General features: G+C 47.8%; 1 protein-coding gene across 4 annotated transcripts in view; it reads left to right on the forward strand.

The window, feature by feature from the left end:
* Positions 1-1,864: 1,864 nt before the first annotated feature.
* Positions 1,865-21,037, forward strand: part of CDC42EP3 (CDC42 effector protein 3) — a 25,001-nt gene continuing 5,828 nt past the window's right edge. The window contains exon 1 of one of the 4 annotated variants that reach the window (XM_081796907.1): positions 1,865-2,000. The gene's annotated coding sequence lies outside the window, so the exon portion shown is untranslated. Of the gene's footprint in view, positions 2,001-2,208; positions 2,338-2,723; positions 3,003-15,557; positions 16,414-21,037 lie in introns of those variants that run through there. The other 3 variants (XM_081796908.1, XM_081796906.1, XM_081796909.1) reach the window with 3 other exon arrangements.

The raw sequence follows: 21,037 nt of genomic DNA on the forward strand, positions 1-21,037 counted from the left end.
AGAACCACCACTCTTGCCCAGTGCTTCTCAAACATCAGATGTGCACACGAACCATCGACGTTTCATTAAGATGAAGGCTGCCATTCAGTAGCCCTGGTGTGAGGCTTGGTGCTGCTGGTCCCACGGTCCCACAGCCACACTGGGTGGCAAAAAGCTAGAATAATTCTAGCCAGCACTTGCTTGCATACACTGGCATGTTGCTCTGCCCCGTAAGCAGACTGCAGGTTTCTGGACAGCAAGAGGACCACTCACACTTCTTGGCTCTTGTCCCACAATTGGGACTAATAGAAAAAGACCCACCATCGGGCCTGCCAGATGCCTAACTCTACAGACATGAGTGCATTAACTGAGCCTGATTAGAACATCTCCTCTATGCCCACTTTTTTAGTCTCACTTAGGCTTCTAAGGTTACCCCCAAGTGTTCAAGGCTAAACTTTTCCGTAATTCAGAGCTGAATCTCAGAACCCCTAAACTCTTCCTCAGGCAAGTCTTTTCTCTCCCCATAAATGAAATAAAAATCCACCAAGCCTAAAAGCCTTCAGAGTTAGTACATGAAATGTACTCATTTGGAAGGATAATTCACTGTCTCCATGAGGGCGCTCACCCTCACTGAGGATGTTCAGTAGCAAGAAGATGGCCAGTACAAACAGATAATGTGGAACATCAAAGAGACCGGGATACATCAAATCAGCACCACCAGCCCTAGAACAGGCAGGTTTGGGATAAACTGTCTTGAGCCCAGAAGTGAAGTCTTACAAAGGGCAGAGACGGAAAGTTTCTAGAAGGTGAGGAATGGTGTAGAAAAGTGAAAATGGGGTTTTGGAATGAAATAGCTACTCCAAACAACCTGCCACTCTATATTTGCGCAAGCTGTAAAAGTTACTTAATGTGAAAAAAAAAGCGTTTTTAACGGCAGCTAACTATAGAGCAAATGAAAAAAAATTTACACGTAAGACATATGTGTAAAGAATGTGTGTGCAAAAGGAATTTTTCATGTGGTATTTAATAAATATATACACATATTATTTGTACTTATAAAAATACCACATGCAATGAAAGCTATGCATAAATATTTATAAAAATCCCTTTATCTAAGTAGGCCAGTAACATTTAATATTTTTCAATAAATCCATACATAAAATATATACATTCGTGCCAAATGGAACATATATTTTGAAATATGAACCCCAAGTAAAACTGAGGAATCTGGAGTAAAATCCAGGTATCTGCCAAAGGAAACTTCGGAGCCGTTGTCATTTGAAGAAAAGAAACAATGCTGGGTCTCTTATCTTGCTGGACTGTTTTGCTGGTCAGATTTCTAACATCTCTTCAGCTGAGTTTTGTATTTGACTTCCAGCCTGAGGGCCATTTGACCTGCCAACTATTATTTTCTTTGAGGGTTTTACCACTCCACCCAAGTCTTCTGCTCTCCAGAGCGGTTGTGTGCGTTTCCTTTTTCCTTTTCACTTCACCTTAACGTCAGCCGTGGCTTACAACCCCGGCTTATTGTGCATCCTCTAAGGTTTCAGACCCGGGGGGCGTTGCGATGAGGACCTGAAGCTGACGGCGCTCGGAAAGTCAAGGTCCTCTGCAGGGTATCTGCTTTGTGCCAGGATTTCCGTCCAACCCGAGAGTCCCAGGGTCCGGGCCAGGCCCGGAGCGCCCGACTCCCCCCCGACTGGGTTCCAGCCGCCTCCCCAGGCCGACCGTGCGGCCTGGGACCTCGCAGCCGGAAAACGCCGCCCTTTCCTGTCGCCTACTCATTAACCCAGGAGAAGGACTCGAGAAGGAAGAGACTGAGACGGATTAAGAAAATTAATTAACCAGGTCGAAGCTGGGCCTTCGGGCGGAGGGGCGGGGCGTGCCGCGGCGGTCGCCGGAATGACCGGCGGGCGCAGGTGCCTCCAAGGGCGGAATTTTAGGCTCCCGGGCCGGCAGCTGCGCCACTTGCGCCTCGTCGCGCGTCGTGGACTGCCGCCACCCGCCTGCCCCAGCTTCAGGCAAGTCTCTGTAGGGACCCCGCGGGAGAGGAAACACCTCCCCCTGGGCTGGAAAAACCTGCAGCGTCGGCTGTTGGCGCGCCCACTCGCTCAGCCCCCAGCCCCAGGCGTCTCCAGTGCGCCAAATCCACTCTCCGGGTTTTGGCAGCAGCTCCAAAGGGAGCGAGCTGGAAACTGACAAAACACGACCTTTCCCCCCGAGCCGAGGCGGAGAGTGGCCGGGGGACCCGGGGCCGGGCAGGGTCGGCGCGGTCAGGTGGCCCCGCTTCCTCGAGAGTCACCCGCCCAAGGCGCCCGAGCCTTGCCGGGCTAGATCGGCTTGTGGAGACCAGGAGAGGTGGGCGCGATTTTTAGTGCAGGTGTCCAGGGTGCGGGTGGAGTCCCTTTGTCCTCGCGCACCCAGGCGCTAGCACCCCGGGGTCCCTCTTTGAACCGAGCGTCTCCCGCAACCTCTCTGTGCGGAGAGAGCTGAACGCTACTGCTCGGAGCAAAGCCGCATCCCTAAGGGTGGCGGCAGGGCGGTAACAACGGGTGCCCATTGTACTCCGGGGGCCCGCAGGCGCTGTAGCGGCTGACCCCCGCCCGCTCTGCGGGGCCGGGGCGCAGGTACCGCGCCGGGGTGGGTCTGCGGGGCTGCGCGCGCCCTCCGGCCCGCCCCGGCCCGCCCCGTGCGCCGCCGGCCCCGCCCCGAGCAGCCCCGCCCTTCACAGGTTCAGGCTCTGCGTCCCGTCGCCGCGCGCTCAGTCGGGCTCGCACCTTCCCTGCCGACGGTGGCCAGAGCGGGTTGGGAGCCCAGCGGCGGGGCTGGAGAGCGGGCCGAGCCTGGAGACCCGTGGCCTCGGGCACCTTCACGCCGACTCGGAGTGGATAGTGCTGTGAGGTGCCGCGCGGGCCGAGCCGGCTGGATCTGCGGGTAACGGGCCGGGACTGCGTGTGCCCTCGGGAGGCATCCGTGCGGGGCGTCCCGCCCTGGGGCAGCGGCTGGGAGCGTCGGGGTGGCTGGTGAGTTGCTGCCTGCCCAGGGCTCCTTCCTCTTTGCCTGTGAGTCTGTCCGATCCGCGGTCGTGGCCGCTTCCGGCGTGCGCGGGGTACTAGGCTTAGAAACGCTCAGGGAGCGGGGATACCGAGAGCATCGCCTTCCCAGCTGGTGTCCAAAGGACCAAAGGGGACCATAAAGCAAACCAGGAGGTGTTCGGGTGGCATGACCGGGACGCAGAGCTCCACCATTTGTGCCCACCACTTTTCAGGGTGGGGCTGCACGGCTACGCTGCACCCTCTGAGTTATTGACAGCCATTAGGGCACGTATTGCATTTTTCCATCTGAGAACAAACCGCACGTGGCTACCGCTCCCCTCCCGTCGTGGGTTGGCACCAGGACCGCACCTGGGTGTACCGTGCACATCTGCGGTGGCAATGTCCGCCGGGTGCTCTCTCCTCCCTTGATAGGGGGCATTGTGGCAGGAGCTCCAACCTGCAGATCTGGCAGTTTATAATTGGATTTTTTGATTTTTTTTTTTTTTTTTTTTTGGACGGTGGTTTCTGAACAGCTGAAGCGTTTTCAAGATTTTTTTTCTCTTTAAAACTGCCTTGACACAGACGAGTATCAGACATGTGAGGACGAATGGATCTGGCCAGTCGTTTTTTTGTTATGAATTATTGTACTCCATCCCCCTCTCAACTTCGGGAGGCATGTGTTTCATCTTATAAATAGAAAGTAGCATATTTTTTGGCAGGACCTCCTTTATACTGTACAGTCTAGGAGAGGTCAGTTTAAAAATAAATATGCACTTGAATGTTGAATTACCGAGAGCCAGGCTGTGGCTGGGACAAGCTGCGTGGACAGCAGCATCAAAGCCCGGAGCACAGCTGTGTTGAAAAGAGTAAAAGCCCCAGAGTGCAGCCCAGGCTGACAGTCAAGTAATTACATTTTGTTTAAAAAAAAAAAAAAAAAAAGTGAGTGAATTAAAATGAGGGCGGGAATAGGAATGTCAGGAGGGTATTGCAACATGAATCTTTCCAGACCTGGTGTATTTGGGGGAGTCGCTGCTTATGTGTCTGGGAAGGGGGAGGGAATGGATGAATGTGTTAGGGAGACAAAGATTTCCTCCCCACCCCCAACTTTTAGGCCTCACAATATTAAAGAGTTTCTTGGGGGTGCTGCCTTTTAGAAAGAACAAGAAATTAGGAGTGCAGCAGATGTCCGTATTTGAATAGCAAAGCCAGTCTTGGAGACTTCCCTTCACATCACAGGGAGACAAAAGGCTCCACATGAAGCTGTGATCATGCCGCAGGGGTATCTCGAAGGCGATTTAAAAGACTCCTATAATGTTCTAACTTAGAAAAGATCTTGCATCTAACAACCAAGAAACGCAGCTTCTCTTTTTTTCTGGACGGTTCTAGAGGTCTTCTCTTTGACACCACCTGTGATTTGTATGTATCGATTGGCAGTTAAAGAGTCAGCTAGACCCTATGTGCGTGGCATAAACCCTTTTCAGAATAGATTGAAACGCTCAGGAGGTAAGTTGGGGCAGTTGTGACATGTTCAGCATTGGCACATGTGGAATCAGGGATTGCGCATATTTGTATAGTCCAGGAATGGTGGAAAGTTCTCCATTAAGTTCCCCAAAGAATGTCGATTTCCCAATGGGCCTCACTCACTGAACACGAGCCTTGAGTACCAGCTTCTGGGCTCGCAGATAAGAACTTTGCAGAAATTTGGAAGTGTTTCTGGATCCATGGCAGTTTCTGTTTTCCAGTGGTATCATCTGCAAGAGATTTACATTATGAATTCCATGATTGGAACATGGTGTTGTGGCTATGGGAGCAGCTACAGACATGAAATCAGATGAGCTCCCCCTTCCCTCCAGATCTGAGCGGGGAAATTCTGTTTTCTATCTGAATGTAACATGGAAAGACAGCTAAAGGAATGAGTGTTGCAACTCTTTTTTTTTTTTTTTTTTTGCTTTTCATTGTAAATGTAAATGTGCAAGAAGAGTAAATACAAAGCCCTAAAAATTATCACAGATGTGCTCACATTGAGCTTGGTTTGTCTATCTGCTGTCCAGCTTTCCCTTTAGTGTGGTGTTTTATGTCCAACATGCTCACAAAAGCTGCCCTTTTTTGCTTCTAGAATTCATGGTATTCAACAGCAGTGGGGATAAAGTTGCTTTAACCTGCCTGTATCACCCCACAATTTTTACCAGGCCATAAATTTTTCCCAAGCTCTCTGCCCAGTCGGTAGCCATTACATTTATCCAGTGGGTAAAGTACAATTCATAACCTGAAGAGACCCTCCAATAAGACTGCTCTGATGTTTTCTTTGTAACTATTAAAAGTCTTATTTTGGGTCTAATTTCGTTTTGGCCTGGCCTCATTCTTTCTAACCAGAAATCCTGTGGACCCGATTATTCACTGATTGAATAAGAACTTCAGTCTATTTTTAAATGCAGTATGTTTGCCAGAGAATAAGGGTAGTCATTTGAAACTAGTAGATTCAGCCAGGTACAAAATCTCCTTTACCAAGGACTGAAGCCCAAGAATTCCGCTAATGCATCACGCTGTTCAGGACTTTGGATGATAAATGTATCCTACATGGAGCCTGTCCTGAATGCCAAGCAATCTTCTCAGCCCTTTACCTCGATTTAACTCATTTATTTCTAGCAATCATGCTGTGAAGGAAAAACTGTTACTATCCCCATTTTACAGATGTGGAAGCTGAGGACAGATCTGTTCTATACTTGCCCAAAATTACACTATACTTGCCCAAAATTACACTAAAAGGAACAAATCTAAATATGCGTATGTAATTTAATTGGCACGCAGGAGTGGCTAATCCTGAATGAATGTCAGCATTCATTGAGGGTAGGGAGATGGGGAAAAAACCCTAAGGTTAAGAAGCCTCTCTGGAGTCAGGCTGCCCTGGGCTCATAACCTAACTCTGGCACTTAATACCTGTGTGACTTTGAGCAAATTACTTAGCCTGCATACCTCAGCTTAGCAATTATAAAATAGGGATAATAATATGAACTCTGAGAATGAAATGAGTTAAAAAAAAAAAAGTAATGCACTCAGAACAGTGCCCAGTCCTGAGTAAGCACAAGAAAAGGTTGATGCTTTCATTGTTGCTTTTATTTTTTTTCCTAGGTGCTTAATACTGGCTCTCTTGTTTAATATCCGTAACTACTCTTTGAGGTAGATGGTATTGTTCTTATTTTCCGGATGAGAACACAGCCTCAGAAAGGTTTAATAACTTGGCCAAGGTCACACAGCTGAGTAACAGAATCAGGTTTGGAATTCAGGTCTAGTTGACCTTGTACTAAATACCACACCCCCACCTCTGGGGGAGGGAGGAGGAGGGGCAGGGAGGCTATTAAATCTGACTCTTCTGAGGGTTTTTGGCTTCTGGCAGAGAACTCGTTTCGTAGTACTCTATATTCAAAGGAAGATGGCAGTAACTGCCAGCCTTGGGGAATACCACGTGAGTGATTTCATTTTTGAAGATAGTTTAGTCTCACAGGTATGGCAACAGTCTTCTCCTGTAGTGGATCCAACATCAAACTGCTAGAGTTAACCTGAGCATTTAGTTTATACCAGAAATGAAGAGATGTGCTATGTGAAAATGTAGGACTCGGAAAAGAAGAGGGGGGACAAAAAAAAAGCCCGAAACATCCAGGAACGAGCTCAGGATGAAGTGGAGCTTAGGGTGGACCTCATCCTTGTGTTGAAGTTCTGACAAGCCAGGGGTTACAGTGTCCCATAACTAGTCTGGATGGTCACCTCCTTCAGGCCAGCGCCCACACCCACAGTGCCTGGCCCTTCAATTCCCTGGCATCCAGTGGACATTTAATACATGTTTCGTAACGACGCTGCTTCAGGAGGAGCTAAGCAAGAGTCAGGAGCCACCAGTAAGCTGGGCAGGAAGGTTCTGTCCTTGGCAGAAGTCGGGCCTCATTAACAGTTTCAAGTTCTACATATGCCCCGGGCCCTGCCAGATAAGTGTCTGGTGCGACAGATAGAGGGGAGGGGGCCTGGGAAACCTACCAGAGGTGCCCTGGATAACCTGCGGGGGGCTGGCCTGGCCTCTGTGCCTTGTATTTGTGGGATTGCAATTAGCTGGGGGAGGCTGCTGAGACCTAAGGAGGGGTTCTAGAAAGAATGGCTCGAAATAGCTCAGGTTGCCTCAAAACCAGGAGCAGTAGTCTTCCAGCTGTCAGCCTCCATTTGGAATCTGCCCTTCTCCTGCCCCACCCTTCTAAAGGTTACAAAGGAAACAGCACCCCACAAACCAGGATAAATAATATAAGTAGCCAAGTAGTTTTACAGCAATGGTTGGGTATGTTTCTTTCCTTTAAAAAAAAAAATGCCTTCCTTGGCCTTGATACATTTCTTCAATGCCAAGTTCACCAGTATCTCATGATGATGGGCTGCATTCGCCAGCACCTCTGGTGGAAAAGCCATTTTTAAAATGAGACCACAGTTTTATAATATGAATCACGATATTGATATTTTATTGAAAGTTCTCTTGTTTCTGAAGAGCCAAGCAAACTGATGAATTTGGAAGCTGGTGAGTTCCAAATTAGTATTTGTTGACTCCTTGTTGCTCGCCCAAGCCATGGATTAATAGTAGAATCCTCGAGTCTCAAATGTGAAATTAAAAGAGCCTCATTTTCAGTGATTCGGGTTTTGTTTGTGTATTTGAAAAAGCCATTACCTACTTTCTAGCCTTTGGTTCTTTGTTAAACCGTGTGGCAGTGATAACACGTCTGCAGTTAGCTAGGACAGCACCACCTCACTGGGACCCTGAGCTCCGAATAGCATCAGGCAAGGACTCTTTGGAAAACTAGCTTGCTTAAGGTCCCTTTCTGCAGGACTTGTCAGAGCATTTAATAGGTCACTGTGTTCAGTGAATCGCCACAAGGAGACAGCGTCCAGGGTCTCAAATCATTAGCCCACAGAGCAGCTGACAGGGCTAGTCTGGCCGGAAACACACTCTGGGAGCCAGTGAGCCAGAGGCAGAAGCCCCACACTGCAGTCTGCCCTGCGGAGCTGAAGAAAGCCAAGGACTTTCTAGAGAACCAGCCGCAAGGACACACCAGAAGGTGTGAGCACACCTGTCATTCTGCTATTTGATCAAATTAATGCAAGACTGATGGAAACAATCACAGAGGTACCGGACATGAGACAACAGCATCTGGTCTTAGCTCTGATCCAGGTGTAACGGACCTCAGGGCCTTTTTCTCATCTCTTCAGTGAGGCGTTTGGTGCTAGATCACCTCTAGCTGTAGAGTCCAGTGAGCCCGGAGCAGTGACACTTATCAGCATAGCTCTCTTACTACCAATAATGGAAAACCCGGATCTACAGCGAGGCTGCCTGAGCCCGCGTGCAAGCCAGAGGACTTCAAAGCCAGGCCTCTATTTAGACAGCTTACACACTCGGGAATCTGTCATGTTCTGGTGACAACTCGAAGGTCATATTTGTGGACACATCATGCCAATGATAAATCACCATGTGTTTAGTTGAAAAAGACCTGTTCAAATTCATTATAATCATTTAGGCTACACACATTTTTTAAACAAGGCATTTTTGGTTTAATGTGGCTTTGCCATTTCAGAATGTATTTGATTTCTTTCCCTTTTTATTTATTTTTTTTTAAGTTTTTTTAACCTTTTTTTTCCCCCCAAGGGTCAGTTCAGACATATAACATTGATTTTAACACAGCAGGAGACGAGGCTCGACTGGCCCTCTGTGTCCCAAGGCAAATGCCGGCCCTTCTGTGGGTAGGCTCTGCCCCCTCATCTGTGAAGCCATGGAAGGGGAGGGATGGGGGCACAGAGGAAGCAGATAGACACTTTCCAGGCTCTTTTCTGGCTCTAGACTGGTGTCATTCTATGACTCTTTCTCCCCCTTGTATCTGAGGCATTTCCACAGTGTCTTATACTTTGTATTATAACACTTACTGCATTTATGTATTTATTTTTTAAAGATTTTATTTATTTATTTGACAGAGAGAGACACAGCGAGAGAGGGAACACAAGCAGGGGGAGTGAGAGAGGGAGAAGCAGGCTTCCCATGGAGCAGGGAGCCCGATGTGGGGCTCGATCCCAGGACCCTGGGATCATGACCTGAGCCGAAGGCAGACGCCTAAGGACTGAGCCACCCAGGCGCCCCACACTTACTGCATTTAAATGATCATTTATTGACCCTCGTGGCTACCTAGCTAGACTGCCGGCTCCTTGGAAGTAGGGGCTGAACCTAGTTTATATCCGCTTTCATCTTTTTTTTTTTTTTTACAACAGAACCTAATGGAAAAACAATCTAGCCCTAGCCTGTGATGTGATTCTGCCTCTGGCACGGTCTTCTCAGTGTTGTCGGGCCAGAAGTCACGTTCACTTAGCAGCTTACTCAAATACCGCCCTAGTAACGTTACTCTTTCCCAGGCGACAGAACCCGCACGTTCAAAGGGAGGCACCTCCGGTCCTTTGGTTCTGGTGGTAAGGATCACGCAAGGTGCTCCGAGGAACAAGCCAGCCCCAGAGCTTCCTTCTCGGCTGGGTAGCTGTTGGTGGATGTGAGTGACTAGCCAGGGGCTGGATGAAGGCAGGTGACCTCACTGAGTCCGTCGGCTCAAGACACATGGCCCACTGTGTGCCTATCACAGCACCAAACTGCCGAGTGTTTTTCCTGCCCTCAGATGGCTTCAGAGTGAAATGTCTTCCACGATACTGTTGATTTTTTGGCTTCATGTAAGTTTAGTATAAGTTTCTGTTGATGGGTGGGTTTTGTTCTCACCAGCTGTGGGCTCCCCTGTGGTACAGGTGGGGTGGACAGCTGCCAACATGTCCCCGGGACAGAATGGGGGGGAAACGGTGACTTCTTCCCAATTCCAGTTTTTTCTTAGAATGAGGAATTATGCTTGGAACCAGAACATGTTGGGGGTTTTCACACAATTTAAAACAATCAGTTTATGCACGTGGCCAGATCCCAAGGTCCAAAAGAAAGAAGGTTGGAGAAAAATCCCAACAATGAACTTCTGGCCTGTCTTGTTCCTTATGCAGCTCTGGTTTCTTGGAATAATTAGTAATAGTAAACTCTCTTCCCACTGATTTGTCAGCTCATTGCCTAACAGAACTTTGTCAAGCACTTGACGTGTGTTTTCTTCTCCTAAGAAGACATTGTTAGTATCCCCACTCTGCGGATGAGCAAACTGAGGCTCCCAGAGAAAATTACTGGCATTGCTTTGTACCCTTAATTTGGTACCGGGAAGGATGGGAAAAGATGATGAACATTTTATAAGCTGGTGGCCAGTATTTTGATTCTAAGGATACTTAGATAAGGATTCTGAGGATACTTAACTTCATTAAAAAATATTCTATTTTTTCCTTAAAATTCCCTGGAAACTAGATGTTTCTGCAGACGTAGAATCACAGACCCTAACATTTCACAGATGGAAGGGTCCTTATTTCGGCCCTCCTCTCTCATTGTGACAAGATAACACTAAGGCCCTAAGAGTTGAGTGACAGAAAACAAGTCCTCCTTGGCCCTGTTCTCTTTCAAGCTTTTTTTTTTTTTTTTCTTTCTAGCCAAAGCAAAGAAAGAAAATCTTAATATAAAGCCAGGCTATTAACAGATTTTAAAATTTTTTTAGTGAAAGAGGAGGAAGGAACAGGTAGGGAAGTTGGCCCTACTTTTCTCAGTCTCCCTTCCCTCCACCAGTGACCCAGAGGTGCCTGCCTTGAGCTCCGAGCGTTCCAGGGAACGCGGTGTGAAGAACCACCATCGTAAAATACTTTGTAATACTAAGGATGGATAAATCTTCCACACAAATCTATGATAATATCCTCTCTGCGTGTCTGTAGCTTGCATGCACTTGCCAGGGACTGCTCCTTTAAGTTAGGAGCATGGCCTAGAGGAAATCTCCCCTAACTTCCCCAGGCAGGAATGCTTGTCTCTGCCTCCCCTCTGGAATCCTGACCTGGGAACTCAGACCCAGCGGGGAAAGCCTCTCCCTTTCTTCAAGCTGCTTAACTCAAGTTGTTTTAGACTTCTTCCTCAGACACGGCCCCACCTGGCCTCCCCATGAACTTTCATCACATGCCTAGCTCTGTCCTTGGGACCATACAGATTCCCTCCCACCTGACAGCTTATCAGATATTTAAAGAAAATAACTGGAAGCCCTTACATTTTTCTTTATCTGACCAATAGCGGTTGATAGTAATTTGCCCACCTCCAAGAAGTCCCATTCGTTCTCAAGGCTGAGAGATTTGGCCCTGGAGAGAAAGGATGCTTGTACATTCCAAGGGGAAGTTAGCCCCGTGTCAGAGGAAGGAATTACCCTCTGAGCAAGCCGGAGGTGGGAATTCCTTCCAGTTGTGGAGATTGTCCACAGGGTGGCCATAAACCATTTTATCGATGACTGCTACAGACAACATTTAAAGAGAAAATGAAAGTTGTTATTTTATTAATAGAATGCCTCCCCTCCTTCATGTTGAATCTAGTAGATGTTCTAGTTTTTTATTTGGTGTAAAGATGATGCTTGGTGTCTGCACAGCACTCAGCTCTTATAAGCCCCTTTAAGAGAAGCAGGTTTGGGGTAATAATCTCCATTTAGGCAGAAGGCAACTGGCACTCACGGTGTGTCTGGAGTTCTACAAGGAGCTTGCAAGTCTGGCTCCAAGTTTTAGCCCAGGTGTCTTCTCCGCTAAGGCCTAGAACCACAGCTTGGTCTCCTGTTGTTGTGTATGCCAGTATGTTCATTCATTCGGTAGGTGTTTTTCGCAAGTATTTGCTCTGTGCTAGTCCCACATTGCTATTCAAAGCAACCCTTTTCTGGAGAATGTCCATTAGAGTTTCTTGAGGTTTCTTTGTACCTCTTGGGCCAAATAATCCAAATTTCCCCTTAACCTGTTTCCTTTTGAAAGGAAAGGTCAGGAGGGCGAGCTCATTGTTTCTCCAGGGCCTCATTCTTTAAGACTGACTTAAATACAACTAGCGAGTCTGCATTCAGGGGAATGTATTGTCAATTTATTCTTGAGTCTTGCCTGTCTCTCTGAGACGCTATTTGCACATTGCAGTCAAGGATAGACGCCCTTTCCCTTTCAAACAGCACGATGACAAATATTCTCTGCCTTAATCCCAAAGATCTGTAAGAGCCTAGAGAATTACTGGGGCTTGCACTGATAGGCTGTAAGATTCTTACTCTGCATGGATAGAGAAAGGTTAAAATGTCCTACAGACGGAAAAAGGAAAGAAAGCCTTTGCCACAAGAGGCCACAGCTCCGTTGTTAAATGATTTTATTTATTTTTTTTCCTGTAGGAGGCCTAGAAAGACTCCATCTTGCATTTTCAACAGGATGGGCAGGGAAGAAAGTCAAGGCAGTCTCTTTCAAACTTTCTCATTTGTTCATTTAACAAACATTTGTCCAGTGCCAACTATGAATTAAATCTAGTTGTCTCTCCCCAGAAGAAGGCAGCCTAGTGGGAGACCCAGTAATGACTACAGCGAAGTGTCATAGCTGGTGGGTTTGAGGTATTAACAAGACAGAGTAGCAGCTCCGTGTAAGAGGCCCCGGGGGAGCCGACTGGAAATACTAGCCGCGGGGGTGGGCAGGACCCTGACTGCTAAAGTGGGCCTCACACAAGTTGTTTTATGTCCAGGCTGTAAGGGTGGGCCAGCCACCGAAGCCCGAGAGTGACAGGGTCACTTGGGCATTGTAGCTGGCTCACGCAAGGAGACGAGGTTGGAGACAGGGAGACAGGTGGGGTGGCAAATGCCCTTATGCAGGAGAGTGATCTTGAGGCCTAGAAAAGGCTGAGGCCTTGGGGTTGACGAGGGGAGACAGCAGTGGGCCTTGATGTGGAGAATGAGGCAGGGGAAGAAGTTGGGGATGACAGCCGGGTTTGGGATTTGGGTGACTTCCTACCGTTTACCAAGAGGAAAGTACAGGAGGCTTGTGCTAGGGAGGCAGGAGGAAAGATGGCACAGTTGACTAGGCAGTGCCCAGCGGGGAGCCAGGTGAAGTCTAAAAAGACCGGGGGGAGAAAAGTCCAATGCTCTCTGTGAAGGAGCAGTGTTTTCTTTGTGTTTGTTTTATAATTTCCAATCCACTGCGTACTGATACTGTGTGCACCACGAGTGCCTTGGGCCCACACCCAGCTCCCATGCCAGCCAGATGACACCCAGCTCCCAAACTGGCCAGTAGCCTATCCAAGGAGAAAAATCCACCGGTCCTGTCCTTGATGGTTACAGCAATGTCAAAAGAGTTTCTAGTAGCTCACTTTTGATTTCTTTACTCATCTTGTCATCGCCTGGCTGTTGCCTACAGAGCTACCCTGAGTAGTTAACTCGAGACTAAAGTTACGTAAGTGTGGGCTAAAGACACACTGATTTGGAAGTTATCATTAGAGGGGATAGTTGAAGCCCCGGGCAGGGTTGTGATTGTAGAGGGACTGTTAAGGGTTGGGGGATGGACAACAACCATCCAACCCTGTGGAAATGCCGCATCTAAGGCGGGGGCTCAGACTTTTTCTGTAAAGAATCAGTTCATATTTCAGACCTAAAGGGCCACATAGCCTGTCCATAACTACCCAACTTGGACCTTGTCTTGTGAAAGCATCTCTAACAGGGTTTCCCAACCCCAGCACTACTGAGAATTGGAGTCAGATAATTCTTTGTTGTGGGGGGGCTGTCCTGTGCGCTGTAGAATGTCGAGCATCTCCCCTGGCCCCACCCATGAATATCTCTGGACATTGCCACATGTCGCCTGGGTGGGGGCTATAGACAACATATAAATGAATGGGCATACATGTGTTCTAATAAAACTTCATTTACACAAACAGGCCAAGGTCTGGGTTTGGCCCACTGACTGTAATTTGCAGATGCAGGCCTAAGGGATGGACAGAGGGAAAACTAAAAGGGTTTATTCCATAACATTTGAGGGCCTCGGGTGTCCATTGCCCAGAAGGAGGCTCTGTTGGGAATCCATCATAAAGAGGAGATTTTTATCAACAGTAGCTCTTACTCATAACACCTTTGCCTACCTCATTCTTATTGAGCTTAGCACCTACCTGGAGATACCGGACATAAAATCACAAAACCAGAAAACAAAAATAAATAATAGGCTCGGTAGGAGTCCTCAGAAAGCCTCCGCCAGCGCAGTACTGAGCCTGGATTACGTGAGGTGAGTTAGAGAATTTTCTCCGGGAAGGAAGTGACTAAAGCGGATCTTGGGGGATGTTATGAGTAGGGTTGATGGTAAGAAGGTGGGAGGACATTCCACATAAGGAACACAGGGTTCTTAGTTTCAGAAAGTTGCGGGGGAAGTGAAGTGTCCCCAGTGAGGGAAGGGAGCCATTGTCCCCAGTGAAAGCCGTGTGGTGGTTGTGCGAGGCCCGGTGCACGTGCTTCCTCTGGGAAAAGAATTAACAGCGCTGAACACTGTTTTCTAGAACAGGATGTTTGTTTTTCTCCTCGAGCCTCAGGGGGCTTTCATTACTGCAAAATTTTAATCTTTTGGCTTTTCTTTTACATTAAGTCAAGTTCCTTTTGAGATTCTTTTTGACAAAATTCTTTTGGCTGCTGTCTAGGACCATTTTATTCATTCTTGGTCCCTGACAAGGTGCAGTTACTGTCTCTGCCTCTCATTGATGTTGAGATCATAGTGTATCATTTCTTCTTTGTCCTGTCAGACCTCGAGGCAGGCAACCTGCAGTGGCCATTCCATTCTAAACTCACTTGCATGCGAGTTGTCACGTTTGCCCACCAGCGACAATTAAGAGCACAGACTGTGGAGTCCAGCGGTGGCTGAAATCTCAGCTCCTCCATGGCTTTGGCTGATTGACCTGAGATATGGGCATAATCTAAGATTGCTTCCTCAGAGGTGTGTTCTAATACCCACCTGGCCCATAGCAAACACTCACATGATAGCCATTCATATTCACAAGTGTAAATTCCTTAGAGAAACAGGAATTTCAAATTTGCCACTTCCTTGAGGAGCCCCTATAGACTTGGACTGGGGGATGGCCCTCGGGAGCAAACCAACTCATCCCTCACGATGGAAGGGGTAGCAGGGGTTATGGATTTAAAAACTTCTTGACTTGATGTTCACTGCATGCTTTGTGTAGCAGGAGGCAGAAAGAGAAGATCCAGTTTGTGTCCATAGACGAGCTCTCAACCTGGTCTGAGGGGACATTCGTTCATTTATTGAACAAACATTTGTGTACAGGTATTTCTGTACAAATAACACAGGGGAGTCTGCCTTGAAAGTGGGTGGAGAATGGAATGGCCACTGCTGGCTTCCAAATATACCCAGTGCTGGCATGAGGTGGAGAAGCCATGTTTCAGCCCATCTACTGAGAATGAATGATTATCAAGGGCTGGAGTAGGTTGGGAGAATAACGTGGAAAATCCCATTATCTGTCCTTTCACCCTATTAGAGAAATAGAGTAATCAAGGGGCCTAAACTTTGGGGCCAAATTCTCTTTCCATATTGATAATGTCGTTGCAGCTTTGCAGATGAGGTGGGATCCATTAGTTATGGAAGCACGCGAACAGTTCACAGTAACGGCATCATTTGATTCACATCTGCCAAACTGCCCTGGTCCTTCCAGCCCTGAGACTGTGCCCCATACGAAACTAGTTGTGACAAGTGAGTCAGGCATTTTGAGAGAACCTGTTCTCCTCCCACCTTATACTACAACACCCAGGGATCAATGTCCATATTGAGTCCTCCCCAATAACCGATTTTAATAGGGAGGAAGGGTGTGTAATGGCCCGTCTTCAAAAGTGCAGACTTTCGAGGTGGAGGTGCCGTCTTCCACTTTTGCTTCTAAAAAATCTTTCAACTACTACAATTAGATCCCATAAATGTGAGGTGTGTACCTGAATTAGCAGTGAGTCTCCCATGTGGTATTTTGTGGGTTTCTATAAAGCAGGTCGTAAAAGAAAAATAAATACAAGCTGTTGCTGAATCATAAACGAGAAGTCCGTTTATAAATAAGCGAAGGTGAGATGTATCAGACTTTCTGAGTGGGTCCATAAAATAGAGTCTGCTCAGTCTGGCTCTAAGTTCATTTGCATGAAAGCTGAGCCGCTGGGGGTGGAGCTCGGGGAGTTTCACAGTCTCCTGCATGTAGCTGTGTCGTCCTCAGCTTGGATGATACGGGAGAGGATAAGAATCTAAAAATAGAAATGGCATCTTCTTATCTTCTCATGGGTGGAGTAAATAGACTAAAAATATGAAAAGCATCCCTTCAGGATGCTGTTCATTGGGTGTTCCTCTGGTTACATTTTTTTTTTCTGTCTTAGATTTTGATTGAAGTTCAATGTGAAGCTTCTGACACGAATTTTTTTTTCCATGACTTTCAAATTCTTTGATTCAGAGAAGCCTTCCTACAGAGGTTTGCGAAAGGACTGGCGTGAGTGCCCACACTGTGGTAATGTTTCAGTGTTTCTGATCCAGGAGGTTGGCTTGTCATCCCTATATTAGTAAAAACACAGCCATCTTCAAATGGACAGTCTTCTAGGTAAAGTCTGTGAGCGCTTTGACAGGCAAATGTGACAGGAGGCCATGAGGAAGTTGGCAGTGATAGTAGAGAATGAGCAGGCACCCGCCACGCACCACCGAGGCGGCCTGGGATCAGGGCTGCTTCCTGTGATGTCCCCAGACCTTGATCACACATCCCACAGCCACCCACTCCATCTGTGAGAAACCTGGCTTCTCCTTTGGAGAAGCCAAAATCTAGGTCCTTGTATCTTCTGCCCAATAATCCTAGGGCCTCAGAGAACAAGTTAATCCCTTTTCTATTACGGTTGAATGAATCCTTCAGATTCCTAAAGATTTGTTTTCCCCTCCGTCTGAGTTTTCTTTCAGCTGCTCCCCTACTTCAGCTTCTCGCATGTCATGACCAAGTTCTTTGTCTCCCTGTTGGACTCCTCAGAACATATAGGAACATGTTTCAGGTATCCTTTATCCTTTCTCAAGTGTGGAGTCCAGGGGCACGTGGGTGGCTCAGTCAGCTGAGCGTCCAACTCTTGGTTTCAGCTCAGGTCGTGATCTCAGGGTCATGAGATCCAGCCCCGCGCTGGGCTCCGCACTTAGCTCAGAGCCTGCTTGGGACCCTCTCGCCCTCTCCCTTTGGGCTTCCCCCCTGCTCTCTCTCACTCTTTCTCTAAAATAAATAGATAATTTTAAAAATCAATAAATTGTGGAGTCCAGGGTCAAATACAGTTTCCTGGGGCTTATCACAGTAGCATCTTCTTGTTGGTGGCAGAGAGAAATACCCCGAAGATGTTTGGGGGTGGAGAGGTTCTTAACTGGGTCATCATCCGTCGCTGGGACTGATGGTTCAGACTTGAAGGAGGACCTGTTTTATATTTTGTGCCTGGGGCCCAGGTAGTGCAGCAGTCCTGGGTCTTGATGCCGGGAAGAAGGGAGGCAAAGTGAAGAGTGGTCAGAAGCTAGGATGTCCTTGAAGGATGTGACGATGAAGCAAGCAAGGGGAAGTACACACACAGTCACTTCCCGAAAGTAGAAGAAAGGAAAAAGCCCGAAGGTCCCTCGGGATGGTTTTCCCACCCCCCACCTGTCCCTGTTTTTATACATGTGTGTTTCAGATTAACATTGCAACCTATTTCGTAGGCTGCAAAAACTTCTTTACCCTCTCTCTCTCCACTAAGAATTACTCTAAAAATAATTAGTGGACGAACCAAACATTCCTTTCTTAAAATAAATGTGATTTTTAAAATCTAAACCTCTTTGTTCTTTTCAGATGGGTTGCCAGTCCAGTCAACTCTTAAGTGATTCAGGAACTGATTTTTTCGTGTGTCACTTCTTAACGAACCCTGTTTCCCCCCACCTCCTGGCCACTGCCCTGCTTTGGTCTTTTTGGCATCATTCTGTTTACCAAAAGTAAGGAAATGAATCAAAGGGCCGCTTCGGGGTTTTCTTTCTTTTTTTCATTGAATTATCCCTGCTGTGATGATTTCTCTTATTAACACTGTCACTTACACTTTATTCAGTCACCAGAAAATGGAACGGCTAGCCTAAGGCCAGAAGGACACCCCGACACTGCCATTCTTATCAAAACCGTGACTTTAAACTTCCCTCGAGTCCTTTTGTATCCTGGAACCCTTGGATGTCTCATAAATTCCTGTAAGCGGGGGCCTCTGCATTTGCAGCTGGACTCCATGCCCCCACATCTGCCGGACGTTCTCTCTCACCTTGAGAGAGGGTGACAAGCCACTGCCCAGGGAGTTGACCCCTTTTGTTGGCAAATCTGTCCTCTTCCAGTGCCCAGGGACTGGGACCTTTGTTTTCTAAGGGATCTAAATTTACGAGATGAATATTATCTCAAGTGTCATCGAAGGGGGGAAAGAGGAGCAAATAGTGATCCAAGAATGCAGAGAAAGGGATTAGCAATCATGGAGAGTTCAGATTTCAGGGTCAAGGGGAGGGTTTTTGAGAAAAGGCTACACATAGGAAGATTTCTTTCTGTTTTCCTGTTTCTTTCGTGCCTTCCTGCCTTCTCTCTGACTTTCTGTCTTTGGGTTTGAGAAAGACAGCGGGAGTACAGGAATGAGGGCAATACAAGAAAGCTGGAGAGCCCGGAGAGCCCCCAAATGCGGGCGGGCAGCATCCCTACCAAGTGGTCGCGATGGTTGGTGGAGTCTTGCCTGATAGGAAAAGGCTAGCGGTTCTCTTCGTTTGGCCTGTGGAACACCCGGAGGGCCTCCTCACCAATTCTGGTGGAGTAGTTCACATCTGGCCCGTAAGCCCCTCCTTCCTCTCTCCCACCCCATCCTACAGCAAGCGAGCCCACCTCCTTCTGGGCAGAGGGCAAAGCCGCTCAGGTGTCAGCCTGACCCAGGCTCTCCCACTGGGATTCATCCTTGCTCTGCCTACTGCCGCGTCGGTCAGCTGCGGAGCCCAGGTCTCCTTTTCTGAAACCAGTGAGCAGGGACGGGATTTCGTGTTGGGCATTTAGGACCATCCCATCGTAGAGCGTTGTCTATGTCACTAGCCGCCATCTGGACAGGAGCTCTACGCCCAGCCCCAGCGCCTCTTCCCACCCATGCTTCCTTCCGTGTGGACACTTGCTGCATCCTTAGGCCTCTTGCCTCTTGCCTTTTCTCCTTGCTTTCTGACTAAAAACCCTTCTCTTGTGAGGGCTTTTCCATTCTGCCAAATAACCCTGGTGCTCCCTCTTAAGCGTGAATGCCTGGTCCCTGCAGGAAGGGGTGATCTGTCCCTTGGCCACGCTGCAGCGAGACAAGGTCAGCCCTCTCGTGAGGTCTCACCCACACACACGCTGCCACCCTAGATTTGGGCTTTTGAACACAATTGCCACAGAAGTGTTTGCATTATGATCCAGTAAGTCAGATTCAGTAGGCTTTTCGGGACCTATATATAAAATTCTGTCCAAGGTGCAGCCTGAGCCCTAAGCAGCACATTTTTTTTTTTTTTAATAGCTAATTGCTAATTCATTCACATGGTTCAAAAACCCCAAATCATAAAAGGATGTACAGTGAGAAGTTTCTCGCCCGCCCTCGTCTGTCATATTCCGTCCATGCCTTCCCTGTGGGCAGCACCATTATTAGTTTCCTGTGTATGCTTCCAGAGAGATTTTACAGAGATGCAAGCCGAGACAAGTGTGTCTATATGCTTCGGCACCTGTTCTTCCTTCAAAGATAGATATCTTTGAGCTCTTTCTATATCAGTGCACAAAGAGCTGCTTCATCCTTTTTAAGACCTGTATAATATTCATTTGTACTGGATGCACCTTAATTCAATCTAACCAGTCCTCTCCTCTGTCAGTGGACAATTAGGTTGTCTCCAACTCCAGACGGTTGTAAGTTCCTGGACTGATAATCTTGTACATGTATTATGTAAGTGGATAAATCTCTGTAAGTAGAATTCTGGTGTCGAAGGCATGGGATTTGCAGTTTTGATAGATCCTGCCAAACCACCTGCCACCCAGGTGGGATCTCTTGGGGCTCCCACCATGGGTGTATGCAAGGCCTGACCCCCCCTCCCCTTATCAGCCCAGTGTATTATCACACATTTGTATCTTGAACAGGCTTTGGGATGCACCCCTTTCCTAACTGGGGAGCTGACTATGAACTCCCGGCAAGTGTGTTTGTTCAGTGTCGGGACCTTCTTCTCTGGAGCCTGGCCACTTGGCTTAGAGCCTTGTAGCCACGTAGCTTTGGCAAAGGGACTCAAGACTCGTGGTCTGTACCTCAGTGCGTCATTTGTAAAATGGGGCTATTAACAGTAGCAGCCTCGTGGGTTCTTGTGCATGAGCTAGGAGGTTGGAACAGTGCCCAGAACACAGAGAGGCTCTCAGTAATATTCAGTGCTGGTGGTTCCCAGGAGCGTGCGCATACCCGCCCCCCGCCCCTCCGCCCAGGACCAGCCACTTTGTTTCCGCTGAAGAAACTGTGCGTTAGGTTTCTGTACTAGCAATGGCAGAGAAGATGTGGAAAGAATAGTCAGGCCAGGAAAGGGGGGCATTGATGTCCATCGGCTGATAAGCCCGGGAGCCCAGAATATCCAAAAAGGAGGGGAGGAAGCAGCCAGTGTAAGACATCCTCCTTATTAGATTGTGATCTGTGGGATCAAGCATGGTTGCCCCTGAGCTGGAGAAGGACAGATAAGAGAGAGGGATGGCGTCGGAGTTCCATTTCCCCAGCATCGCATCGCAAATAGCAACTCATCTGAAGTTGTAAAACTGACATTTTTGTCCAAAATTCTTAAAAAAAAAAAAAAAAAATTTTTTTTTTCCCCCAGTATATTTGGGAGCTCATAGCATGGGCACATAGTAGAAATTCAATACAATGGGGCGCCTGGGTGGCTCAGTTGGTTAAGCGACTGCCTTCGGCTCAGGTCATGATCCTGGAGTCCCAGGATCGAGTCCCGCATCGGGCTCCCTGCTCGGCAGGGAGTCTGCTTCTCCCTCTGACTCTCCTCTCTCTCATGCTCTCTGTCTCTCATTCTCTCTCTCTCAAATAAATAAAATCTTTAAAAAAAAAAAAAAAAAA

Source organism: Leptonychotes weddellii, chromosome 10 (assembly GCF_054177405.1).
Source record: "Leptonychotes weddellii isolate Sample4059 chromosome 10, ASM5417740v2, whole genome shotgun sequence".
NCBI classification, from domain to species: Eukaryota; Metazoa; Chordata; class Mammalia; order Carnivora; family Phocidae; genus Leptonychotes; species Leptonychotes weddellii.